This window comes from Colius striatus, chromosome 18 (assembly GCF_028858725.1).
Source record: "Colius striatus isolate bColStr4 chromosome 18, bColStr4.1.hap1, whole genome shotgun sequence".
Taxonomy (NCBI): domain Eukaryota; kingdom Metazoa; phylum Chordata; class Aves; order Coliiformes; family Coliidae; genus Colius; species Colius striatus.
In genome coordinates this window covers 9,681,921-9,706,977 of record NC_084776.1, presented here as the reverse complement: position 1 = coordinate 9,706,977, position 25,057 = coordinate 9,681,921, and the positions used below count along the sequence as shown (strand labels likewise).

The window sequence follows — 25,057 nt, the reverse complement described above, 5'->3', positions numbered from 1 at the left end:
CAGACCTTTATCTTGTTTCAGCCAGCAAGGGGAAGAGGATGAGACTATTGGTGCTGTTTGTGAGAGTGCTGAGTGTTTCTGGCTGTGCTGATCTGTGCAGCTGGCCATGTGTATACGTAGAGAGGATCCGTGCACGTGAGTGTGTGTTTTATGCCTACAGGGAATACATGCTTAGCCTCACTGCTGTCTGGACCTGGGGATATGAGCCCTGGCAGCCTTGCTTCTAGTGGGCTGCCCAATTCAGCAGCCCCTAACGTGGTGCACATGCACTTCCCAGCTCCCAGCTATTTTTCTTTCCAGGTGCTGATGTGGAGGATATTTAGCTGAGATGGAGCAATCCCAGTCCAAAACAAAGCTAATCAATGATGGAAATGCCTCACATGTACATGTTCCCTATTACAGTTCATGCTTTCATGCAGAAGCTCAGCTCTACAGCACAAGTTTAAGAAAAACCTTCACACACTATGTCTGCCTAAACTCTAAAGCACGGGGTTTTGAAGACAAAAGAGGCAAATCTCAGCATCAATGTGTGGCCTTGCAGACCCTTATGGTAAGTCAGTATATGTACCATACAGAAGTTTAAAAGTGAGTGCAAGAACACCAGGAAGGTCCAGGCTGGTACTTCTCACCTGTTCCCAAGCACAGCTATGTCCAGCTGCCTCCCTCACACACAGAACCATCCCTCCCAGCAATCTGTTCTCCTGCAGCAGTCAAGGGCTTTCTCTGAAACATCTGTAGGGTTTTTTCTTCTTCCCAAAGAGAAACAAAGAATTTAGCACTCTCCCATTCCTCGTTTTCCTTTTGGCACCATTGTTTCTTGCTGTTCAGAGAGTTACCATTTGGCATCCCATTTGCTAAGAGAGCCAATATGGGCTGTGGGGCTCTGTGAATGGTTCATGCACTCAGCTTGGGTCACCAGCAAGCAGTGCACTGAGTGCTCTGATCTGCCACCTTTATGTTAGCAGGAGATGAAGCCATGGTGCCTTCCTACCATTATGTCTTGAAATAACAGGATGTGGCCAGCTGGGATAAAGCTGATTTCTCAAGAGATCCAGAGCTGATGGTAGCACAGTTTTGTGTTTCTACACCCAAGATCTGCATGCTGCTGCATACACTCAGCCCACTAGGACATGACACGAGCTCCTTGAGTCACAGACCCATCCTCTCAATAGGAATTGAGACTTGGAGCTCTGTCGCAGACTACCATGAACTGGCAATCCTAGATCCTGACTTCCCAGGCAGGAGTTATCAGACCATGGCTTAGAAGGGCACCAATGTGCAGGAGAAGGTAAAAGCCTGGGGATGTGGCAGAGCCAGCACTCCTAGAGCTCTGGGCTGGATATGCCGTGCCAGGGCAGCCTGGGAAGGCTCAGGAGGGATGTGCCACTCCATCTCTGACATCAGCCTCTGGTACAAGGCAGAGCACCAGGGCCAGGCGCTCTGAAGGGCTTTCTTGTCCTGAGCAGCCAGGGACAACAGGGCTATTGTTGAGCAAACCTTGTACTGTAAGAGTCACCCCCATACACCCAGAGAGTCACAAGGCCAGGTCAGGCCAGCTGCAGCATTACTACTTGTCTTCAGTTTGCAATGACATGCTGTGGGGACAGATCCCCCTCTGAATGACTGCAGAGCATGGCACACCAGCAAGATGGCCAGAGGCCCAAGAGGCAGTTAAGAAACTAGGGGTATGCAGCTTGCTCTAAGTGTTCTGCATTGGAAAGGTAACTGGAAGCTGTTTAAAAAAAGGAAACTTCCCACAGCCACCCAAATTTTTGGTCTGACTCCTCTCTCTGGGCTGCTGCATGGAAAAGGGGATGTAGAGAAGTAACCCACAGCAGGCTCGAGGGCAGGCAGAGCTGGGCAGCATGGCTGTCCTGCACTCCCAGGGCCCTTCGAGTGCAGCTGGTTTTGGAGAAATGAAACATCTGGGAATAATGCCAAATGTTTTTATATGAGGCCTCCAGCCTGGACACTGCAGGAAAGCTCAGCCTGGCTACATGCTCTCTCCTATATATGTGCTGACACAACATGCTGTTACCAGCCCGGGACAAAGCCCCAAGCCTGCCCACGTGGAATTAGATGCTGGATATTTCACAAGACATTGTAAGGAGCTGCAAAATGCAAACATGAAGAACTGAGAGCCTCAAGCCACCTGCTCTTTGTGGGGATGTGCCATATCCCCTCTTTCCATGCCACAATCCAACAATGCCACAGGGTTTTATCTGATGACAAATGTGAGGAAGTAACTGCTTAAATAGCAAAGAAAAGACGAACAGAAACCTAGCAGAAATAAGAAGATGTGGCAAAGAAACCTGTGTCTTGCTCACAGTGTGGTTTTCAGGTTTGCTCTTGACCTTATGCATGGACTTTCTGCATTGCACCACACTTTGCATTGCCCTCCTGGGCCCTAGAACAAAACCTCTCCCAGACGTGTGAGCAGGGGGGCCCTTGGCTCCCCATGGGCTACCCAGCTGTTTGCTGACCCCTCCACCAGCCCTGCTGCACCCAGCAGCCTGGCTGCCTCAAGTGTGCTCCTCAAGTGTGCTCCACAGCTCCCAGGAATTACAAGCATCCTCTCTTCAAGCAGCATTGCCTGACCCAGAGCAGCAGCCAGGTAAATAAACCCCAAGGCAGCAACAGTCCAAGAACTGCCTCCAGCAGCAAAGTACTCCCAGTCCGAGCCTGACTGTGGGCATTGGGGTTTCACCTGGGGAGACCACGACTGTGGTGCTCTCACAGGAGCTCTTAGTGCCAGACTCATTTGCTTTTGTGGTTTACATGGAACTGGGGCATGTTTCCACTCTAGCAATGCACAAGGTGCAAAAAAATAAGAGTAAAAAGAAAAGAATGAAAATATACAAATGACATGGAAAGCAAATAGTTGTCTCAAGGAAAGGCACGATGTGCCTAGGCAGTGTACCTTCATAACCACAGGCTGTGGGCACGGGGGCTGTGCCAGGGCAGGCCCCTACTTGCTTCATTTCTCATACAGCACTATGTATTTTTAACAAGGACGATTCTTCTGCTGTGTTCTGCATTTTTCCAGACACAATAAAATCACTTTGTAACAACTAACAATTAGTGTCTGTTCTTTTAGAAAGGAAGGGATTCTCCCTTAAATTATATAGACTCGCTCCCACGTGCACACGCAGTCATGCACAGCAAAGCCAAGGCACAGCAACCTCCACCTCTGCTGCAGTCCCCTGCCAAAAATGGCTATTTACAAAAACATTTTGGAGCAAGCTAGTAACATATTTGTAAGTTAAAAAAGCAAGTAAAAACATCATAGAAGAGTTTCTAGTCAGACTTCCAGAGCTGATGGGTTCTCCTTCTCAAGAGAACAAAAGGGTATTCTGAGATTGTCCAAAAATTAATCTGGGTTACTTGGCTGTATTTATTTAAAGAGATTTTAAGTGTCCTTTTTCTGGAAGAATGTTGGGACCAGGTCCCTGAGAACCTTATGTTAATGATCTCCATTTCTAATAAGATCTTTTCATCATCACTCTTATCTCAAAATCTAAACAATTAAAATTGGAATAGTTAATTCAGATTCTGTTCCTGGCCCCAGGCCTTAAGCTGTTAGTGTTTTGGCATATTACAGCTACATTTTCCTGTGCTTTAAAATGAAAGTTGCTTCCCCCTGTTGCTGTGGTAGGCCAGAATCCCTAAATAAAGCTCCTAGCTGCCTTTGCAAGCGGCCTGGATAGGGGCTTTTTACGTAAAACCATCCTCAGTTTTCCTCGAATGGTGTTTCCCTGCAGAGGAAATCTGTTATGCAGCCCCAACCTGATGTTCCCTGCATTAAATGGCCCCCCACGACCAAAACTTTAGGAACCTCAGATGTAGAGAAAACAATGAAATGGCCAAGATACAAAGTGCTGCCAGATGCACATTCCTGCGCCCTCCCTCGTAATCTCTCTCAGGCGTAGGGAATGCAACTGTTGTTGCCTGTAACTGCAGCAAAGCACACTCAGACACACAACATTCAGTTCTTAGTTTTGCTGCTGCTACAATTCTTAATAAATGAGCAAACAAAAACAGAGCAAAGGAAGAAGGCCATTCCCACAACCTGTCAAGGTTGAGCAAGGCTGCTGGACCCCAGCCAGAGCCATGGTTGCCCCTGGACTCCCATTGCTGAGGATGACAGACAGACAGAGATGGGTGGGCACTGGTCTGGAAGCAAAGCTAGTGTGATGTTCCCATCACTGCTAGAGGAACAAAGCTGCAAGGGGAGGACTGGAACAGGCTGCCCAGGCAGGTGGGGGAGTCCCCATCCCTGCAGATATTGCAAAGCCGTGGAGCTGAGGTGCTGAGGGCTGTGGGTTAGTGGTGGGCTTGGCAGGGTGAGGTGAGTGGTTAGATTCGATGATCTTAAAGGTCTTTTCCAATCAAAACGATTCTATGATTCTGTGTTTCTATGTCTGAGGGATTTATGGCTCTGATGTAACTGAAAATACTTGCTCCCCTGTTGCAGCTGGGACACAGGTCTCCTGGGCTCGATGGGCACGTCCTGCAGGGATAGTCCTGCTGACACAAGCACTTGCTGCACTTGCAGCATTTTCCCAGGGATTCCTTCTCTAAAAATGCAAAATGTGGCACTGCCATTGTACCCCAACAGAGGACCAAGATGTCACAAAAGAAAATCCTCCTGCTAGGCTTGACAGCTCTGGAGGTTGCTCAGGCAAGACATGCTGAGCGTGACCATGAGCATCTCTGCGTGCTGCCTTGACCCTCTCCCACAGGAAGGTCTGGATGCTGTGGCAGAGTTGCCTGCTGGCACCAGAGCATGCTGTATTTGTTCACAAGAATCTTCCAAGAACATGGATGGGAAAAAAAGTGCAAATGAGACATATAGGTAGTGCAGCACCATCAGCTGCTTCTGAAGATGGCCCTTGGTGGGCAGAGCAGCAGAGGATCTCCATGGCTGTGTGAGACTTACACGTTCCCCTCTCCCCACTGCAGCTTCTGCTGCTCCCAGGAAGGACAGAGCTGTCCACATGGGTCCTGGCAGCACCAAGTTCTCTCTATAGCTGCTCTTCCCAATCTGGTGCATCATATGGAGGCTCCACTCCTTCTTCTGACCTGACTGATTTGGAGGAAGACTCCTGCAGAGGCCATCAGTGTCTCTCTCCCATGTGTCACTTACTCAGAACTGTAACGTGAGCACTCACTTCAATAGAAGGGGCAGTCCCTGGTAATGTGGATGCCTCTTATCTCTGACATACCACTGCTGACATGAAAAGGTCTGCTTATGTTTACTTTCTAATTAGCAGCATACCTTTGAGCATTTGAAAAACCTCAGTTTCTTGTTCTTGGAGCTACTGCTCCTGGCCCTCTGCATGCTAAAGGCAGCTCAGCTCTCATTTGCCCTCAGCTCTCATTTAATGGAAAAAAAGAGATAAACCACCCAAGTATTTCATCTGAGAAGAAAGAATATCCAGGTCACCACATTTGTGCAGTGAAATTCATTTATTCCTGGGATGGCCCACATACAAGAATAACATTTAAGCCAACATACTACAGGTAGTGGGGAGGACTGCAGAGAGAAGGGATGACAAAGTCAGACCTCAAGAGAAGTGCTGGGAGACAACAGCAGCTGAGCAGGAGAGTCCTCAGTTGGAGGTGATCAGCTGCAGCTGGGACAGAGGCATGCAGCAAGCAAAGTGGAGCAGGCAGGAACACAGACAGGAAACATCAAGATGATATTCAGCTTGGAAAAAAAAAATGCAAGTACAAGAAAACAGCCTAAAAAGCAGCCAGTGGGAGGGAAATCCCTGGAAACAGATAGTGATGAATTTTAACTCGCACCATGCAGTAACTGAACATCCTCAGAACACAGAGATCTCACGGGGTCACCCCCACCACTCCCTTCTCCTGGTCACTCCCCTGCCCCACTAACACTGATTTAGAGCAAATTGACAACTGCCCATTTTAAAACTGCCACGTTTCCTTCTAGACCCTCCATTCTCTCCTGGACCTTACCAGATTTCAAGCTTCCAATGGCTTGTCTCTGAGAACGTGTTTTTGCCTTACCTCTAAGTTGTTTATGCATCAAAAAAGATGATGGAGCGAGTTCTTAGAAAAAAAGGTCAATGTTAAAGAATGGTTATGCCAGTGGTCAACCAGCACTTGGGTGATTGTGTGGGCAGTTCAGTCGTTTTGCTAGGAGGTGGTGGTTGCTCCTAGCAGGACTTCAATGGGAAATGCAGGTCAGGTTATAAACTACCATGTTGCCACATCACCAGAGGTTGCCTTTCTTTCTCAAGCCCAGCTATTCTGTCTGTGAACTGCTAGTCAGTGATGTGCACCACTGATGAAATATGTGACTACATTATTACCCTTTGACATGAGACACAGAAGTACAGAATTCAGTGCTGAACTCACCCCCAAATGTCATTATTTCTGTGCAATTCATGACTTTTGCTGTTCCAAGAGAAGTAAGCTTCAGCCTGAGCATGCTGTCTAGAGAATAAACAAGCACAGGAATTGTCTATTACCACAACAACAAAGTTTAAATGTAATTTTGGCTTTGAGTTACTGCAATTACACAAAGAGAGCCAGAGGCACCAAGCCTGCATGACTTGCCACTATAGATAAAGCTCATTGCAGGGCTGATAACTGAATGTATACATCTGGAGGAAGGCTGGCCCCTAATCCCTGGGACTATCCTGAAATGAGAATGCATTTCCAACATGGTCCAGACACTGTGACCTGCTGCTTACTCAAGATTCATCACTAATTTGCTCTGTGACTCAAAGCAGATACAGAAAATCTATCTCCTTGTTTTTTCTTCTAGCAAATTAACCTTGTTTATGAAATTCAGCATTTCAATATACATCTTCCCCTTACATCCACAGGACAGAATTACCTCTTACTGCAGCAGTGAATTTTAATAGTTATAATATGGAAACATCAAAAGTCGTTGGGGCTGGGAAACCTTTGTGCTTGGTGCTATGCATGTAAGGAAAGGAATCTTTTTAGATTGCTTTTAAATGAAAAATAAGCTGCCACTTACTCTTATGACAAGTACAGAAGTGTAGATGCAAAAGGAGATAAAATCAGCCAAAATGCATTAATAGTAACAGGAAATGTTCCATAAATGCAGTAGCATTAAGAGGAAGACCAAGTAAAGGAACCAGTTGCAGCTCAGCAGGGAAGGAGAGCTCCCCATGGATAATCCTGTTCAGGATCTTCAACAAAAAGTCATCTGTTAAAGTCATCTGTGGCTGTCACAGTTAATACTAGCAACAAAGGGTTAAATCTCAGCCTACAAGAAGTAGAAATAAGTTGCAGAACACTGAGACTGACAGATTCATCTTAAGACTTTCAGCCAACTGGCTTATAAATCTCAGAGCAATGGCTAATCATCGCCCAGGATTGGTGGAAAATCAAGAAGGGAGAGTTCTGACAATCCAGGAAGGCAAAACATAGTGTCTGTCTTGGAGGAATGGGAAAAGAAGGAAACATGTGGAACAGCCACTTGAATTCCCATTCCTAGAAAAGTAATTTAATAAATTCTTTAACATTTTTTTAAGGACTCTGAGCAGACAACAAGGATATCATCAAAAGCATAGACCATCTTGTCATGGATAGAGCTGTTGAACCAATGTGATCACCTGCATGTGACTGAACACTAGCTGCAAGCTGGAACTGGGGTCATAGGGGTATCAGCAGTGGTACACTCTCCTAGAGAGACAAACATCCTACTGAGAAGGAAAACAAGAGAGCAGCCTGAGAGCCATGGACCTGGTAAGGCTCCAGCTCAGCTGGTGCTATGTGTCAAGTTTTGAACTTCACTCTTTAAGATATGAAAAACTGGCTAGTCCAGAAGAGAGTAAAAACCAGAGATCTATAAAAAATGTTCTAAAAGGAAAGAGGAAAAGTTGTTTAATGCAGACCAGGAATGAGTGAGAGGGAAATGTCTCAGATACATCACCAAGCTATTGAGAAAAAGGATGGTTTATTTTCCCATCCATCATAGGTGGGATAAAAATGGATTTAAATCGCTTGAAGGAAGGTTCAGGATGGAGATGATATTGAAGCCATGGCACAGCTTGGACTTTCTTAAGAAGAAGCCAGACAACTGTTAAAAAGAAATGGTGTAGGTATTGTCGAGTGTTTCTTGGAGCAGAGGAGTGAGCCTATGACTACAGTATCAGATACACATATGTGCCCTGGGCAGTTGTTTTCAAGGTCCTGCTATACTCACATTCCCTGAGGTCACTTGGAACAGATGCACTTGATATGAAAATGTAAATATTACTCAAAGTATGACATCATGTATTGAAATGAAATCTCATATAAGAAAAATGCTACTTAGAAAAGGTCAACACTTGGAGCTGAAAGTTGAGAAGGATTGGGGTGGGGACGATGTAATCCTTCTGACGGCATTCACAATGCGATCTTTAATGATACTGTCACAAAGAATTTTCTTCCACAGACCTCTGATGCTTGAGTTGTGTGATTAGTTAGAAACTGCTGAACTCTACCTCATTCCCATCCTCTGGGGCAAAATTTGTTACAAGGGTAACGAACTCAGCTGTACGAGCAACACTTTAGACTGACAGCATTTGAGAATAGGGCCCTGGAGACGGCTGGGACATGAGCTTTATTACCTCTCCTTGATCCTGGTGTTTAAGAGCAAATACAAATCATTTAACTACCACCAGCCAAACCAGTGATGCTTCCCTGCAGATTCCCAAACCAGGCCATTTGCAAGGGGGTGAGGAAGGTCTAAGTTCAGTTCTGTTCATTGATCACTTCTCACATCAGTCATGATTCCCTTGCATTCAGACAATCCTCCATCCATGAGCCAAATACAAGAGGACTTTTCCAACCCACTCTGAATCACAGAGCCAGACAAGCTTCTAGACTGATCCAGCAGGCCTTTGAAATGTCAGTAAAAAAATGAGTGCGGTTGAATGACAGAGACACAAGGTCATTGTTTCCAAAAAGACCTGGTAAAAATGCAATGGAGGTTGGCAGGATGAAGATCCAAGCCTGTGCTGTATTGTTCAAAGGATTCTGCAGATCAATGACCCTGGATTTGTACTAAGTACGTTGGGCAGAGTGTTTTCTGCCAGAACCCTTAGGCACTACAGCACACACACATGCTTGCAACATCTGAGGGTTTCTGCAAGAGAGGCCAAAAAATCAGAGCTGCCTGTTTCCCAGCAGCCCAGCAAAGTCATTGTCCTGCAGCCCCATGCTCTCGCATCACCCTCCCCATCTCAGCATTTGGCATTGCCTCTGGTCTCATGCATAATTACCTGGACATCATTACCTCAAAGAGGCAGGAAGAAATAATTTCTACACTATAAACCCTCATCACAAGAACCACTGTGAACTTTTGCATGTGTGTACCACAGCAGTATTTGCAGCTGAGGTATTTTGAAGCCTGGGATTGCAAATATCCAAACCTAGGCAAAGCAAGAAGGTTCTGTTGAGTCTGCTAATTATACCCCACTGCTTTAGGTGGGATTTTTAATTCACGTGTTTTGGTGAAAAAGGTGGAATTCTGATTTTAATCTAGACTTGATGTAAAAATAAGTGGTTAGAAATTTCCTGGTAATGAGCTGCTACCCTGGGGAGAACAAAAAAAAACAGAAGTCACTTATGGTACAGCTTATCCAGGAGTCATGGAAACACCCTCTTAAAAATATCCAACCAACCAATCTCCTATGAAGTACCCTCTGGCAGGAGCTTGCTCTGCTCAGGGTACCTCACTGTCTGTGCCACTTCCCTCCTGAAACTTCCTTCAAAGTCCACAGGCCAACCACTCCGTGCCATCTGTGGGGCTGCACCCAGTTGCCTGAATACTTGTATTGGGCTCAGAGAGACGCAGGCAGGAAAAGAAAGCATTTACTTGTAGGAAAATTGTTTTAATTCAAACCCAAGAGCTACTTTGTGGCTTGTAAAAAACATATTTGCACCTTCCTGTTCTGTTGCAACAGCCTCGTTTATGGAGGAAGGAATTGGGAGCCTTGGCACAACCTTGCATTTGCAGGCAGGGCCCACCTCCTCCTGGACACCAAACACCAGCCTTGGCCTCACGCCTAGGAAAGAAGCAGGACGACGCAGAACAGATGCTGAATTCAAATTACCAATTGATAACAACACCCCCAGGCTCCTGCTCTCTGAGTTAGGAGGAGGAAGAACAGTTTGGCAAGATGTGAAAACTACTTTTCAGTGTAGCTCCACATGGAGACTGCCATACAGCCTGAGAGCCAGGACAGCAATGTGCAGAGCTGATCAACACCCTTGCCTCCATTCAGCACTGCAGACTCCACCTGAGCAAATGCAGGTGCCCACAGCCAAGCCACTCAGGCTGCTGCTCTCCCATCACCAGGCAGAAGGACAGGACCCAGCTCCTTCAGCCTGGCCAACTCAAAAAGCATCATGACAAGCACTCAGAAGTACCTCTTCCTCAGTTGGCTGTAAAGGAGTGTTTTGCCCCTTTAAAGTAAAAGTAAAGTTGTTTTTTTGCTGTCTACATGTTGGACTGAGAAATTTCTGCTCCAGGACTGCTCACCTACATGGGACTATCAGAGCAGAAACAGTCCTTGAAGCTCATGAGGAACCTGTCATCCCCCCAAACATCCCATGCTTGCTGTCCCATCTGCTGACTGCCCACAGGCAGCCTGCCAGGGGGCAGGAGGACAGCCACTGCACAGCCTGGCAGCTCACCTACTCCCTAGGGAATGAGGCACGTGCTGGGTTCCACACAGAGCAAGAGAAAACTGAAGTCACAGCTCCCACTTCCTGCACTGAAGCAGCTTGCCTGCTGCTGGAGGTTAGTGATTAATGGCCTCCTATCCCTGCAGCTTTTACCTAGGCAGTGGACATCAAACACACACAGCCCTCCTGCACAGCTTAACATCAGGCACTGCAGCTGCCAGGAGAAACCTTCACTCACACCACCTCCAGGACTTGGTCTTTCCCACTGGTGAGCCTCAGGCAGCTCCTGCTGAGCATAAGCCAACACTCAGCCCCTTTGGGAGAAACCAGCATCTCTTGCATTGTACAAAGGGCTGGATGCCTGCCTCAGCACACCTACATGTTAGTGACCAGGTGGAGATCTGGTTCTAGTGCCATATGTAAGACATTGCAATCTGTGTGCTCAAACTGCCTCCCCCTGCACCATGCCAGTCCCAGACAGGCAAGAGATGTGTTCAACATCCTTGGAGACCCAGCTGCTGCACACACAGGGTAAAATACCGGGGGAGGCATTGAGCTGCTTCACAGAAGGGTTCTGCTCCTATCTCCACTCTCAACATTCACTTTGAACAGACTCTGGTGCTCAGGGGCCCTGTAAACTCACCCAACAAAGAAGCCATCCCAGGAAAAGAGCAAGTTGCCTGCTTGCTGAGAGCTGGACCAGTTTGTGAAGGAAGGTTCAACAAGGTCATTACAGGACAGCTGCTGAATGCAGATGAGGTTAAAGAGAAAGGGAAGGACTGAAGGGGGGGCCAGACCAGGTCTGCTCTCCACTCTCTCCATAGGTCTTCACCTGTTGTGGCCCAAACATCCTTCACATTGCTCTGCATGTTACTGTGTCTGTAGCTGAACCAAAGCATCAAAAGCTTTCAGACCACCCGGGACCAGCAGGATCCACGTGCCTCTGAAGTTTGGATCCAGCTCCCTCCCCGTGCAGCCTCACAGACAAACGTCCGTCCCCCACCTTCACTGGTGCTTCAGAGGGTGTGCGTAGTGCAGAGCTGTTCCTGCCACAGCACCTCTGTGTTGTCTGTCCTAAGTTCCTGTAGTTGACTGGATTCAGGGAGAAAAGTTGGTCTGACTACAGAAGGAACTATTCTGGTGAATCCTGCACAGCTGCAGGACCTCACCATGTGAAGAAAAACAAAACCTGCTTTATTGGAGGGGAAATCTGGGAGGTTATCCTGGTTTTGGCCTGACTCTAGTAGTCTTGCACACTTAAACGTATTGAATCTGTGTCTAATTAATCATACCCTGCTACACCATGGCAACACAATATTATTCTTCTACAGGGTGACATTGTTTAAAAAGATACAGAACTGCAACTTTGCTGTAACTCATGGTTGTTGCTCCTCAGATTGTGCTCCTGAGAGAGAGAATCTCTGGAACTGAAAGCCGTTTTCTCAGCATGATCTGAGCAAAAATAATGAATGTGACATTTCATGATCTCCACTGAAAGAGAAAAGTCTTTAGACAGGAAATAGGGCTGAGATCAAAATTAGTGTTACAGGAACAGCCTTCAGATCTGGCTTGCTCTTTTCTGGGGTGTTATATTTAACTCCTTCCACTGAAGAAACTGCCTTACGCTGCTGGGGCTGAAGCCTAGCAGACAGAGGAGAAAAGGAGCCAATACTGAAGAATTTATACATCTAGGTATTTTATTTCTTTATAAATAAATTTCTCACCTTGGGAATAAAATGTGAAAGCTGTCAAGAAGACAACATCATAAGTAAAGGAAAAATACTGCAACAGAGGGAGAAATTGTGTCCTACGTTGTAACGATCAGTGTTACATGATGAGAGACAATTGTGGAGCAAAATAAGACATCTTAGGTGTACAGGCTCTATCAGAGGCTAATCTATAACCTTATCTGTTAAAATATAAGTGAAGTATTTTAAAGGGTTTTAGCTGCACTGCATTTCAAGCCATATGAAGCTGGAGGATGTCTGCCCTTCAAGCTGCATGCCACTTGAGCAAAGAGACAATGACAAACCATGACCTAAAACCAGGTCCTATGTGCCCTCCCTGGCAGGCAGAACCACTCATGACAGTTGTCTGTTGCATCTAAGCCAAGCAGTCCTGAGGATGCTAATGCTGTATTTCTCTGAGGGGTCCAGGTGTGCACTCAAGGTAGGCACCACCAGCAACTGTGCTGTTAAAATAAGGAATGCAAAGGTTATCAGTCAGAGTCATTGTTATTTTCAAACCAGAAATGAATGGCTTGGATTGATTTTGATTCTTCTGTAGGTGGTGTGTGTCAGGGAGGGTGAAGGTGCACGGTGGTGAAAGCACGAATCCTTTGAGATGACAAAAACACCAGCAGAAAGCTGCATGAGGCTTTCACTTGGTGAGGAAGGACAGTGAGGGAAAGGCCTGAGCACAAGCAATTCAAATCAACCTTCCCAAAATGCTTACCTCCCACTGGGAAGGGAAAAAGGGCTTTCAAGCTCTCTTCCCTCTAACCAAGGGCAAACATTGGATCCTCCAGCACAAAAAGCAAAAGCAAATTCCGCACTAGGGAAATGAATGTTGTGATTTGTTCACTCCAGGGGCTGACAGTGGGGCTGGAAACAGACAGTTCTTAAGTGGCTCTACATCAGCTGCCAGGACTGATGTGGTGTGTATCTGAAATGTTCTGCTCTTGATTGCAAATGAGCAGCCTCTCAGCCCCAAAGATGTGTGGAGCAGCTCTTGGCCCGGAGAAAAGTGTGCTGGGAACACTGTACCACTGGGTCATGAGGGAAGTGGCAGTCCTCCTGCTCCCCAGATCAAACTGGAATGTTCCTCCCTTGGACACACAGAAGGAGAAGTGCATGGTTGGAAGTCTATGAGGATGTGATATAAAGAACTTGCTGGACATCACTGGGTGGAGCTCTGTGATTAAGTTCTCCAACCTACTCGAGTAAAAAAGCACAGCCAGAGTGGTAGCATTCGGTTCTTCTGATTCACAGCGAAGGCAGCAGCCCTCAGTCTTTCACCTTTATGTGATGATGGAGGCTTTATTTGTGGATTCCCCATCCATGGGCCTCTAACATGGCCAGAAGACCAGTCCTGCCCCAGTAGTCTCATCCCTGAGATGTGGCAGATTCCACCTTAAAACAGAATGATGGATCATTAATCAGAGATATGCTGGAAGGTGCCCTGTTCTATCCTGACTCCTGCAGTGATGAGGCAGGCAGCATCCTGCCTGACACACATAGACCAGCACAGAGCACTGGCCACAGTCATCACAATATACTGAGAACGGTGATTTGTACCAGCTCTCCTCCCCACTAATTCCAGCACAACCAGCAAGATGCACATCAGAAGATTTTGCCATGGCCCCATAGTTGAGAAGAATTAGAGCCCATGATCATGTCTCTGTCCAGCACTTCAGAGAAAGCTTTGTCCCTCACCAAAGACCCATATTTGGACTTGGTACTTTGTTCTGGCCAAGAGCAGAGAAGGGAGCAGGAGTGAGAGAGTCCAGCAAACCCTGGGACAACACAGCTGAGACAGCAGCGGAGCACAGGGGCTCACTGACTCAGTTTCATGTAAAAAGTATTTTCCAAAAGGGACCCATAGATAATTTAAACAGTATTTCTCTTTGGAAATACCTGAAATTCTGCTCTTAATCCCATAACAGACTGAGGGTCAGTTCCAGTCTTCATTTGGTGCCAGTTATCACTGTGATAATCAGCAGTTCACAACTCAATGAGACAAGTCATAGAGTCTCCTCTAAATCTCACTATTGAGAGTGATTACTTGGCCTTGGGTAATGAATTAGTCCTATTATGCAGCAGCTGGCACAGGAGAAGCAAATCTGCTGCTCAGGCAGCTCATTACATGGGCAGGGCTGGAACTGCTCAGCCATGTGCTACACACACAGCCCTCAGCAGGATTTTTACACTGAATTCTGCAGACTGTACACACATTTCTCCAGGACTACAAAATACACTACATTCATCAATCCAGTTTACGTCTGTTCCCCCCTGAGTTAAGCATTTGCCCACCCCTTGGAAATGTCATTCCTCTTCTGTGCAATTTCTTCATGGCACTTTGCTGTATCTGTATAAAATTCAAACTGTGTTAATCCTTTATTCTCTGCCACCCCTTGCAAACTCTGCCACTCCAAAGCTACATTTTTCTCCTCCATCCCAATGATTCCTTCTCCTCCACCACCAAAAAATTGTCAGGACGTTTCCTCTTGTCCTGTCTTCTGTAACTTGGGAGCAGAGACCGACTCCCACCTCACTGCAGCCTCCTGTCAGTGAGGTGCAGAGGGCTCCTGTCTCCCCTCAGCCTCCTCTTCTCCAGGCTGAACACCCCAAGTGCCTCAGCTGCTCCTCATCACACTTGTGCTCCAGTCCCTTCCCCAGCTCCATTGCCTGTCTCTGGACACACTCCAGCCTCTCAGTGTCTTTCTTGCAGTGAGGGAATAAAGTGGAAATCTGGATTACTAGTACAATTCTAGTACTGGTCTCTGCTGTTACATACAACTGCAAAAGGAGTGCTTCCCAGGACAGTCACCACAGTGTGTGCAGAGAAGGTACCACAGCAGGCAGAGTGTTACCAGCAAGTCTACAGCCCCTGCTCTCCCCCTCAACCAGAACAAGTGCATTTTTTTGCTGTATGGTCAGTATGTGAGGGGCTCTTGCTGGCCTGGCTCTCTCCTGTGCCTGACCATGCTGCATAGGCTCAGCCTGTCTGCTTGTACCGCAGATACAGTGCAAACATGTAGAGCTGGTAGCCCAGGTTTCCTGCCACGTATCAACCCTTTTCACGAGGTTCTCTTAATAGCTAATGTTTTACACAGTGGTGTAACATAAAAAATTCCAACTACAATAAAGCACACTTATATTTTTCAAGACAAACACTCGTTGAAGCATCCTGTTCTTGAGAAACAGTGGCTGAACAAACTGTTGGCCTTGATTTTACACTCTTCTGCACTCCAAGTGGATCATACCAATACAAGGGAGTGTGGCATGTAATTAAATATGTCCAACGAGACTTTAAACTGTCGTAAACTGATGGCAGCATGCACAGGCATGGAGTGGGACCATCAGGTCCATTATGCTTCTTTCACACTTCTCCAGGTCATTCTTCCCTGCCTGCAAATGCAGAGGTGTGCACAGTTACTGGAAATGTGCACAACAGGGAGCAGCCACTGCAACGTGGCCCAAGGTTTTGGGAGGCTTCCAGCAAATCTGCCATGTGTGCCTGGAAAGCGAGGCACGTCCCCTAAGTGCTGGATTCTGAAAAAGCTGAACAGACCAAGTGCTCCCTGGAAGTGTCAGAAATCAGAGACAGAAATGTTGATGCCTTATGTCAAAAACTCCAAGAGGCAAGTTAGCAGTGTGACCTGCCTGCCACGCTCAGCAGGCTGGTTCCCCATGCTCTGCTGATGGTGCAAACAGGACAAACACATGCAATATGAGAAACACCACTCTTGCTGCCCTCATTTATAGCGTGGTCCAAGCAAAAACAATTGCAACAGCCCCAAATATTTCCAACGATAGATGCTCTTCACAATGCAGCAGCACCACATAAATGTCCCTATTATTGTAGGACTTCTCTAAGTGCAGAAAAATGTCCCATCTTTGGCATTGCACTTGGTGTCAGTAGTCAGTGAAACAATGAAAAGAAGTCCCAAGTACATACTCAGATGTTTAAGATTCTGGTAACAAAGAACCAGGTTGCATTACTGATAATAATTTGTTCCACGTGGCATAAACCATGGAAGTTTTGGAATCATGGAGAGTAAAACAAAGGTTTAATCTGGGTATTTGAATGACCAAGTGATTTGACCTGGTCATTTATTATCACACAGGTTAAAGTAAAATGAGTTGAGAAAAACAAACCCCAGCCATATCTGCCAGAGCCTTCTGGTCTTGGTCCCAGAGCTAAATTTTCCATTCTGGACAGCAAAATAAAGCAGTTTTTCAGACAATACCAAGTATCTGGCATCTCTCCTTCATTCCTACTGTGTCTTTTTAAACAACTTTCAGTATAAATCACCATGTAAGACATTCAGCACACACTGTTCACAGTGCAGCACTCAAGGTATTGAAGGTGCATCTTGCACCTGAGCTGGAAAGTGAGACAGTTTACAGCACCCCATGTCTACCACTGCAGAAATCACTTTGATGCTTGCCTGCAGGACACATGCCCCGTTCAGAGCATAGAATGATTGGGGAATTCTTTAGGGAACTAAGCTATCTTCAACTGAGTCTTTAAATAATCCACATTTTTCATCTTTGCTCTATATTCACTCTTAGCTTGCAGATACATGGCAACCCGTTTAAGCTTTAACATTCACAAGGCAGACATCTGCAGTGAGACTGGTTTTAGACTCTCTTTGTAATCTATGGTCAGAGAGAAGTCCCTCCAGGCTAAGACTCCCATGGCTTTTTTTTTTCATCAAAAAAAACATCTTTAAAACTTATGTCCTGTGCAATTTCTGCAAGGCCACTGATGTGATGGTGGTCACCTGCTACAGGTGCAGCATCCATGGGCCCAGCTTCTGCAACAGCCTGACTTGTGCAGAGGACAGGAAAGCTCACAAAAACACACCACACTCATCAGTAAAACCCCTCCTGTCACAAATTTTGGGTATTATACTATTCCACTTTTAAATTCTATCTAAAATTTTGACAGTCCAAGAAAATTATCACCAGATGCATGTTAGAGAGCGTTCATGACCAAGGGATTGTAACTGCAGTATCACACCTCCTTCATATTCTCATGGGGCTTTAAAATCCCTCAGAAACCTTGATCATAAAGTGATCTTCTGGCAGCCAAACATAATTTCCTCATCCTTTTAATACAAGAAAACACATTATTTCACTTTGTTCACATAACCCAGAAACGTGAATGGTCAGATGACCAGAAGTTTCAAGTCTGGAAAGATACAATTACAGAAAGCACAGATAGAAGAAATGACACTTTGAAACACGCAAAGCAGTATCAGAGGATTCTCATTGTTACTTCTATCTCACAAATGCCCCATTTTGGACAAAGGTTTGCTGTTGAATCACACAAAGCAGACCAGCCTCAGTAGCTGAAAACACGGAATTTTCAGAACTCTTCCTCTCCCCGAGACAACATCCACTGCATCTGCTGCCTTGCAAATCTCCCTTTTGCCTTCCTTGGTCACAGAATCATAGCATCATTCTGGTTGGGAAAGAACTTTAAGCTGATCAAGTCCAAGCCCTCCCCTCCCCCTGCCAAGCTCATCACTACCCCATGGCCCTCAGCACCTCAGCTCCATGGCTTTGCAATAGCTCCAGGGCTGGGGACTCTCCCAGCTCCCTGGGCAGCCTGGCACAGGGGCTGACAACCCTCTCAGGGAAAAAACTCCTCATCTCCAATCTAAGGGCAACCTGGGGCTGTTTCCTCTTGTCCTATCAGTTGTTACTTGTGAGCAGAGATTGACCCCCAGCTCACTGCAGTCTCCTGTCAGGGAGCTGCAGAGAGTGCTCCTGTCTCCCCTCAGCCTCCTCTTCTCCAGGCTGAAGACCCCAGGTCTCTCTGCTCCAACTTTCCCAAGCTCCAGTGCCTGGCTCTGGACACACAACAGCTCCTCTGGGTCTTTCTTGTAGTATGGGGCTCACTGTGTTCAAGGTGTGGCCTCACCAGTGCTCAGTACAGTGACATAACCACTTCCCTGGTCCTGCTGGCCACCCCCACAGGGACTCAGCCCTGCACTGGGATTATCACAATCACCCCTCTGTGCCTGGAGAAGATGCCCTTCTCTCTTCAGCCTCAGTTGCTTCTCATCCTCAGCACCACCTCTCAGTGGCAGCAGAGCAGCTGGAACCCCTGCCCTAGGCAGCCCTGGACAGGCCCCCCAGCAGCCCCAAGTACCAGTTCCAGCCTGGCAGTTGCTCAGTCAAGTGGCTTAACTGCTGAAGCATCAGAAGCTACACACTGTACAGGTTTCCTGAGCACAGCATTGTGCTCACTCCCTTAGATGCTTAAAAAACCACAGAAGGGTTCAGTACCCACAGCCTTATCACACTGGATGAAGATGAAATACCACATTCCTCTCCCAGAACACAAGACTGTGTATTGGAGCATTACTGGTTCCATGGAGTATCCTTAGAAAAAAAGCAGTGGTAGCAGCTGCATTTGTACCTAAAATTGTCATGTCCCCTGTCCTTGTTGCTCTCTATGACTTTTTATGTTGAGCTGACTTTTGAGTGGGATGATGGAGGAACAAGAGACTGTGAGATAACAAACTCCAAGGAAGGAGAAGAACCTGCTGCGAAAGCAAAGCACCATTGCTGCATGCAGGAGGTACTGACACTGCACACAAACAGCCCAGGCCTCAAGTACTCACAGTCAGACAGGCACTTTCATACACAGCCTTATTCTTCTTTGTATGGTCATCAGGAAAAGTTCTGTTGCAAGCAACATCTCCTCTCTTCCAGGTGTATTGTGCATGTTACATAGTTCCACTGATAGCAGAGCTCCAGCAGCTGCTGGTGCCAGCCCTCGCTGTAGCAGCACATAGTGATGCTCATTTCTAACACTAGCTGAATACTTTCTGACAAAATGGTTGGGGATATTTTGTGGTCAAAATATGCACCATTACTGATGTGAAGCAATAGAAACACAAATGATGACTTTTTTCTCTCTAAAAATAGGGGTTTCATCACATTACCATTTCACATAAAAGTTCAGAAGTTGAATTTTGTCATGAAATGGAATTCTCCTTGCTCACCACTGACAGGTTCTAGCTTCTCCTTAAGCAAACTATCTCCTTGGATCATACCAGCTTAGGACAAGATACAATTTGGCACAGAAATCCTCTACACATTCTCTGCCATTACAATTAGAGGCATTATCATTCTTTTCATCCCTTTTCTCTATGACTACTTGGGCACAAAGAATGAAGCAGTTTGTGCCATGCCATGCCTCTTGCAGCTGAATGAACTGCAACCTCCAGGCTCAACTGTTTGCACATTTCAGTGTCCAGGTGGCAGATGTCACAGGTTGGGGTAGGTGGTGAGTTACACCTCCCAGTAATACATGGCAGTGGAAGTAATGTATAATAATGCCTGATGCTTGTACATGTATCATGCCTCAGAGAGAAGCATGCGATTCTTTCCTTCCAAAGTGCCTCACATTCTGGTAAATCAAGCTGTGAAAGTGCAGACAAGATCAGTGGCAGCTGCCAGTCCTACTCAGTCCAGCTCGCTCAGTCAGATTCCAGAGCCACCTCCATCCCTGCTGGAAGCACACACTGTGCTTCATACAGAGACTTACATCTGTGGGATGACTGAAGCTATAAAAAGTGCTGACAATTTTCAGCAAATTTGCATGTATTGCTACTGCTGCTGCTTATATAAGTGATTTCTGGCTAACCACAAATACAAAAAGCAATGCCCAAAATAGATTTTAAAACAAACCGCTCGCAACTGTGACTGAATGACACATCTCCCCACCCCTCTCAAAACCTCTCCCATAGAAAAGGCAGACATAACAGCCAGTGCTTCCCCAGGGGGTCCTCTGCAAAGCACCTCCTGAGATACACACTCCAGAGCTCTAACACCACCTCACTTTCCAGACATCTTTGCTGCCCTGCACCAATAAAGGCTGTGACAAATGGAGACACACCTGAGACTTGTCCTAGATTGCTCTCAGGTCTGGGGCTGTGTAGATCTTTCTACACACATCACTGTCTCAAGCATCTCTGATGCAGGTGATGTGAGGAGGCAGTCAGTCTCTGGGTAGAAAACATGCCATTTTTTGCCTTCAGCTGTTAAGAAATCCCTCATTGTATCACACACCACATTCCATTCGCTCTGTACCTGTGTTCACCACAGCAGTACTGGCTGGAAGGATTGTTTATCACCTGTGTCTGAAATGAGCAACTGCTTAAGCTGTGACTGCAAGTGCAGAAGGTCCCTGTATGGCTCTGCTCAAGTGGCTGAAAGGTCAGACAGAAATATAAAAGTATGCACGAGGGAGGAAATGAGCAGAAGATACAGTTGATAGTCCCTGACTTTCAGGTCTCACAGCTATAAATCACCAAAAGAGGGGTGAAGGTTGAAGTCAATGGTGTGTCTACTCAATGAGATTTGTATCACAAGCATGACATCCCTCCTTCCCCAAGCCCTTGAGTTTGCAGAAGGATGTTGTTTGCTCACAGACCAAGCTCAGTGAAAGGAAAACTATATGAATTTGGCAGGACCCTTCTGGACTCCTCTGATGTCAATGGATTCTCAGTTTCAGGAAATATTGGTTTCTCCACTAACCTACTATCTTGAAGAACACAAAAGTGTAAGAAATAGTACTTGGCTTCCCAGCACAGAGAAGACAAGGACGTACTGGAGAGAGTCCAGCAATGGGCCACAATGATGATTAAGGGATTGAAGCATCTGTCATACAAGGACAGGCTGAAAGAAGGGACTATTAAGCATAAAGAAAAGAAGGCTCAAGAGGAATGTTACCAGTGTGTATAAAAATCTATGGGGGGAACAGCAAAAAAAGCAGAGACAGACTGTTATCAGTGATATCCAGTGAAAGGATGAGACACAATGGGCACAAATTAAAACACAGGAAATCCCTTCTAAACACAACAAAAAAACCCTGTGAGGGTAGTCAAACACTGGAACAGATTTCACAGAAAGGTGTGGAGTCTCCATCCTTGCATAATATTCAAAATATGACTAGCCATGGCCGTGGAAGCTGGACTAGATCTCCAGAGGTCCCTTCTGACTCAGAGATTCAGTGAACAAGACCACAGCAGCCTCCCTGGCTGTTACCAACCAGCCTGGCCTCAGGGAACCCATCTGGAACCCCATCATAGAGCTAATTCCCTCCCTTGCTCACTTTGCTCTCTGCTCTCAACAGTCTTTTAGTTTATAGTATCCCTTTTGCTCTATGACAGCTGTATCCTCTCCAGAGCTCACAGAGACATCAGGTTTTTGGCTCATCCCTAGCACACACTCCTCCAGTCCTCTTCTAGTTCTGCCATAAGCAGGAACCTCCAGCATAATTTTCTTCCAAAGCACCACTGTGGGCTTGCAGTAATCACAGGAGAAGAAACAAAAGATGCCAAACATCTTTATCTCTTTACCTCTTGCCCCATATTTACAACAGTTTTTGTCTTTTCCTTGATCTTCTGTGACAAATGACTCAAAACCACATTTTTGCTAGCAAAAGAACTTGGGAGGCAGAGGCAGCAATCCCTCAGGAATGCCCATCTCTAGCACTGGAGTCAGTTTCCCACAAGCCACCTTTGTGGTTTTCTCAGAGCTCCACATTTGCCATTAAAGCCCATTCTGGTTAACCACCAGTCATGGATTCCTAGTTTTCTTTGCAAAAGCCAAGAGCTACCACTCAGTGTGAGTGCACGAGATGGAAGAGTCTGCCCTCTCCTCAGCTCCTGGCTGGATGAGCCAGCTAGAGCCATGTGGCAGCATGCAGATGATCGGTGCTGGCAGCTCCAACAGCCTGGCTGCTTGTGAAGAGACGCAGGTGCTGTTGGAGCAGCACTGTTCCTCTCAAGTCAGAGATAGCATCTGGAACGATCATTTCTCCTTTTTCATCCAGCAAGAACCACCACGCTGCAGACTAGCTGCTAAACTAACCACTCAAGAGTGGAAGGGTGGAAGAGGCTCCCCTCTCAGCTCCTGTCATTCATACCTTTCTTGCTTCCCCTGTTCAGCTCAGAACCAAAACTCAGTGCAGAGTTTAGAGCAGAACTGTCAGAGGAGGTTTCAGCGTTGGCAAATGTGAAGTCATGTGGATGAGAAAATTCAACCTGTCTATACATAGTGGCAGACTTACAGCTACAATGGCTGCAGAAGAAGGCCATGTCCTTTTGGTAGCACTCAGCCACCTGACAGACTTTGTTGTGAGAAGAAAGGATGTGTGCTGTGCAGGGCAAACCTTGCCAACCCTGGCACACCTCAGACAATGCCACGAGTCACATTCATTCACTGCTGTGGCAGAAAAGGAAGCCAGATGTGCTTTGGGACAACAAGGGATGAGGCTCCAGAGAGAGGAGCACAGGTACACGCTGGAGTGAATTGGGCATGGGGAAGCGAAGGCAGGACAGAGGGTGAGAATAACATCTTCCTCTTTCAACAACAGTATGTGGTTGAAAGTTCAGAACTTAAAGATGTTAACTTAAAGTTGCAGAGCCAGAGACACACAAAACCAATGTATGTGCTGGTTGGTACTGTCATCACCTCCCTGAGACCAGTTCCCATGTCAACGAGCTTGGACAGAGACTTGGATCAGAGAACAGAGAAGAATATTTCTATTGTAGTGTCTTTCAGTGAGATCATGTCCCTGAGCAATCAGCTGCACACCTGCAGACAAGGGAAAGGCTACTTGCACAGAACCATGAGACAAACACACACAGATCTTTCTTCTCCTCACACATCTACTACACTGTAATGTGTGCCAAGTACCTGCAGTCCCATAATTTGGTTAATTTGGTTAATTTGGTTAATTAGGTCTCACTTGACATATTTGTTAATTCTGTCACATAGTCTTTATTAGGTACCACCTCTGAAGAAAAGGACAATGTGCCAGAGTGAATACCACTTGGCACCTGATGTTCCTTCCTGCTTTCTGAATGTTTGCTCAAGAGAAGAGAGACTGGTCTATGTGGACAACTGGTCTGCAGCAAAGTTCTCAGTGGTGCCTGAGCCAGAAGGACACGTCTGGGTGGGCTGGAGGCATTGATCTTAGCACAGTAGAACTTGCTCAGATTTAAGCAGGAAAAGAGGAGGTTCTAAGAAGGTGATAGGAAAGCAAAGTTACTGTGTACACAGAAGTGACTTCCCACTGCCTTTGCTGAGCAGAGTTTGTCTCATCTCATTATACATTTTGCCTCAAACAATTCCTAAACTCACGGTTAGATGTGTAAATATTTTGCAATTTGTGAAACCACAAACGTTCACATATCTCAGGAAATGATCTTGTAGGTGGCAAAACTGACAAACAAAAGGACTCCTACATTCTTACACTAACAAAAACATCCCAAATGCTTCAGTGGCACAGAAAAGTCCCTGGCTTCATTCTTCTGGCACTGAGTGGGGAAATTTTGCAACTTTCCCGTCTTTCCAGGTAAGAATGAGAAACAGAAATTCCATGGAAACACCACAGATTTTTAAAATTTATCTGAACTAGAGAAACAAAATTCATCTGAACTAGGCAGTTCCAGATCTACAGGCAAAATGTCCTTCTCCACAGAACTTCTTGCTCACAGGACGTTGCTCTGCGTGTATCTGGTGGGCCCAGTTCCATGCAGGGCTGTGTTCCCTGCCACTCTGGATTCCCCAGAGGGTGTGCAAAGAAAACCTGGAGTGGCTAGTGCCTGCCTGGCATGTAAGCAAAGCAGGTTGTCTGATTCCCCTTAGAAACCTGGAGGACAAACAGGGGCTGACCCAAGAAACACTGTGCTGCAAGTCACCTCAGCCCCGTCACCGCAGGGACACTGCTTCAGGAGGCCATTTCCATACCCTCATCCTGGGTTAAGTTCCAAATGACAACAGCACACGATCAGCGAGGGATGGACTGATGGGCTCATGGCTCTGGCATATAAGACTTTAGACTTCACCTTCATAAATGTAGAGATTGTCGAAGTATTTTCCATGGACATGTATTTTACACTTGTAAATACACTTGTATTTTACATGTATGGTGTCTTGTTTGTATAGGAGAGAAAGAACAAGTTCAGACACAAGCAGTCCTGAGGTGGGACTACAACTGTTGCCCTAGCTGTCAGGGCCTTGAAAACAACTGAAGCTACCACAGCTTCTCAGCATCCTGACAGGAACGTCCATGACCTTTGAGCCTGGGCAACCGAGCCTAACTCTCCTGGGGCTCTCTGGGGCAATGTCACATATACAGCAGCAAGATATCTCCAGCCAGTTGGGGAACTGTTGCAACAGAAGGGATGTATCTGAATTACCTCTTCCACAACATAAAGCCAAGAGATGTTCAGTGAAAGGAAACGAGAGGGAGCGGAAAGGGGAGAGGGAGAGGAGGGAGGGGAACTCTCCCAGCATCTGGCCCACACGCATGGCTGACAGGATCTGTATCTAACCTCAGCCACTGGCTGTTCAGCAAATGTGAAAACACGAGTGCCCAGAGCAGCCGCAGCTCCCCAAGCACCTAGAGCCCTGCCACACCGTGGCTACGATCGGAGCGTACCAAAGGAGTGAGGACGGACAGACTTCTTCACCTGCGAATGCCGCGTACTCGTACCGGCACCGGGCGCGCTCCAGCTCCAGGATGGCCGGGGCACCTGCCCTGCCCGGGGCGCCGCGATGCCGAGGGCGGTCCCCGACAGCCACCCCGCCACAGCAGAGCGGGCGCCTGGGACACCTCGGCCAAC

General features: G+C 46.6%; 1 protein-coding gene across 4 annotated transcripts in view; it reads right to left on the bottom strand.

Moving 5' to 3' along the window:
• Positions 1-25,057, bottom strand: part of GAS7 (growth arrest specific 7) — a 98,193-nt gene that overhangs the window by 72,692 nt on the left and 444 nt on the right. The gene's annotated exons all lie outside the window — the stretch shown is intronic.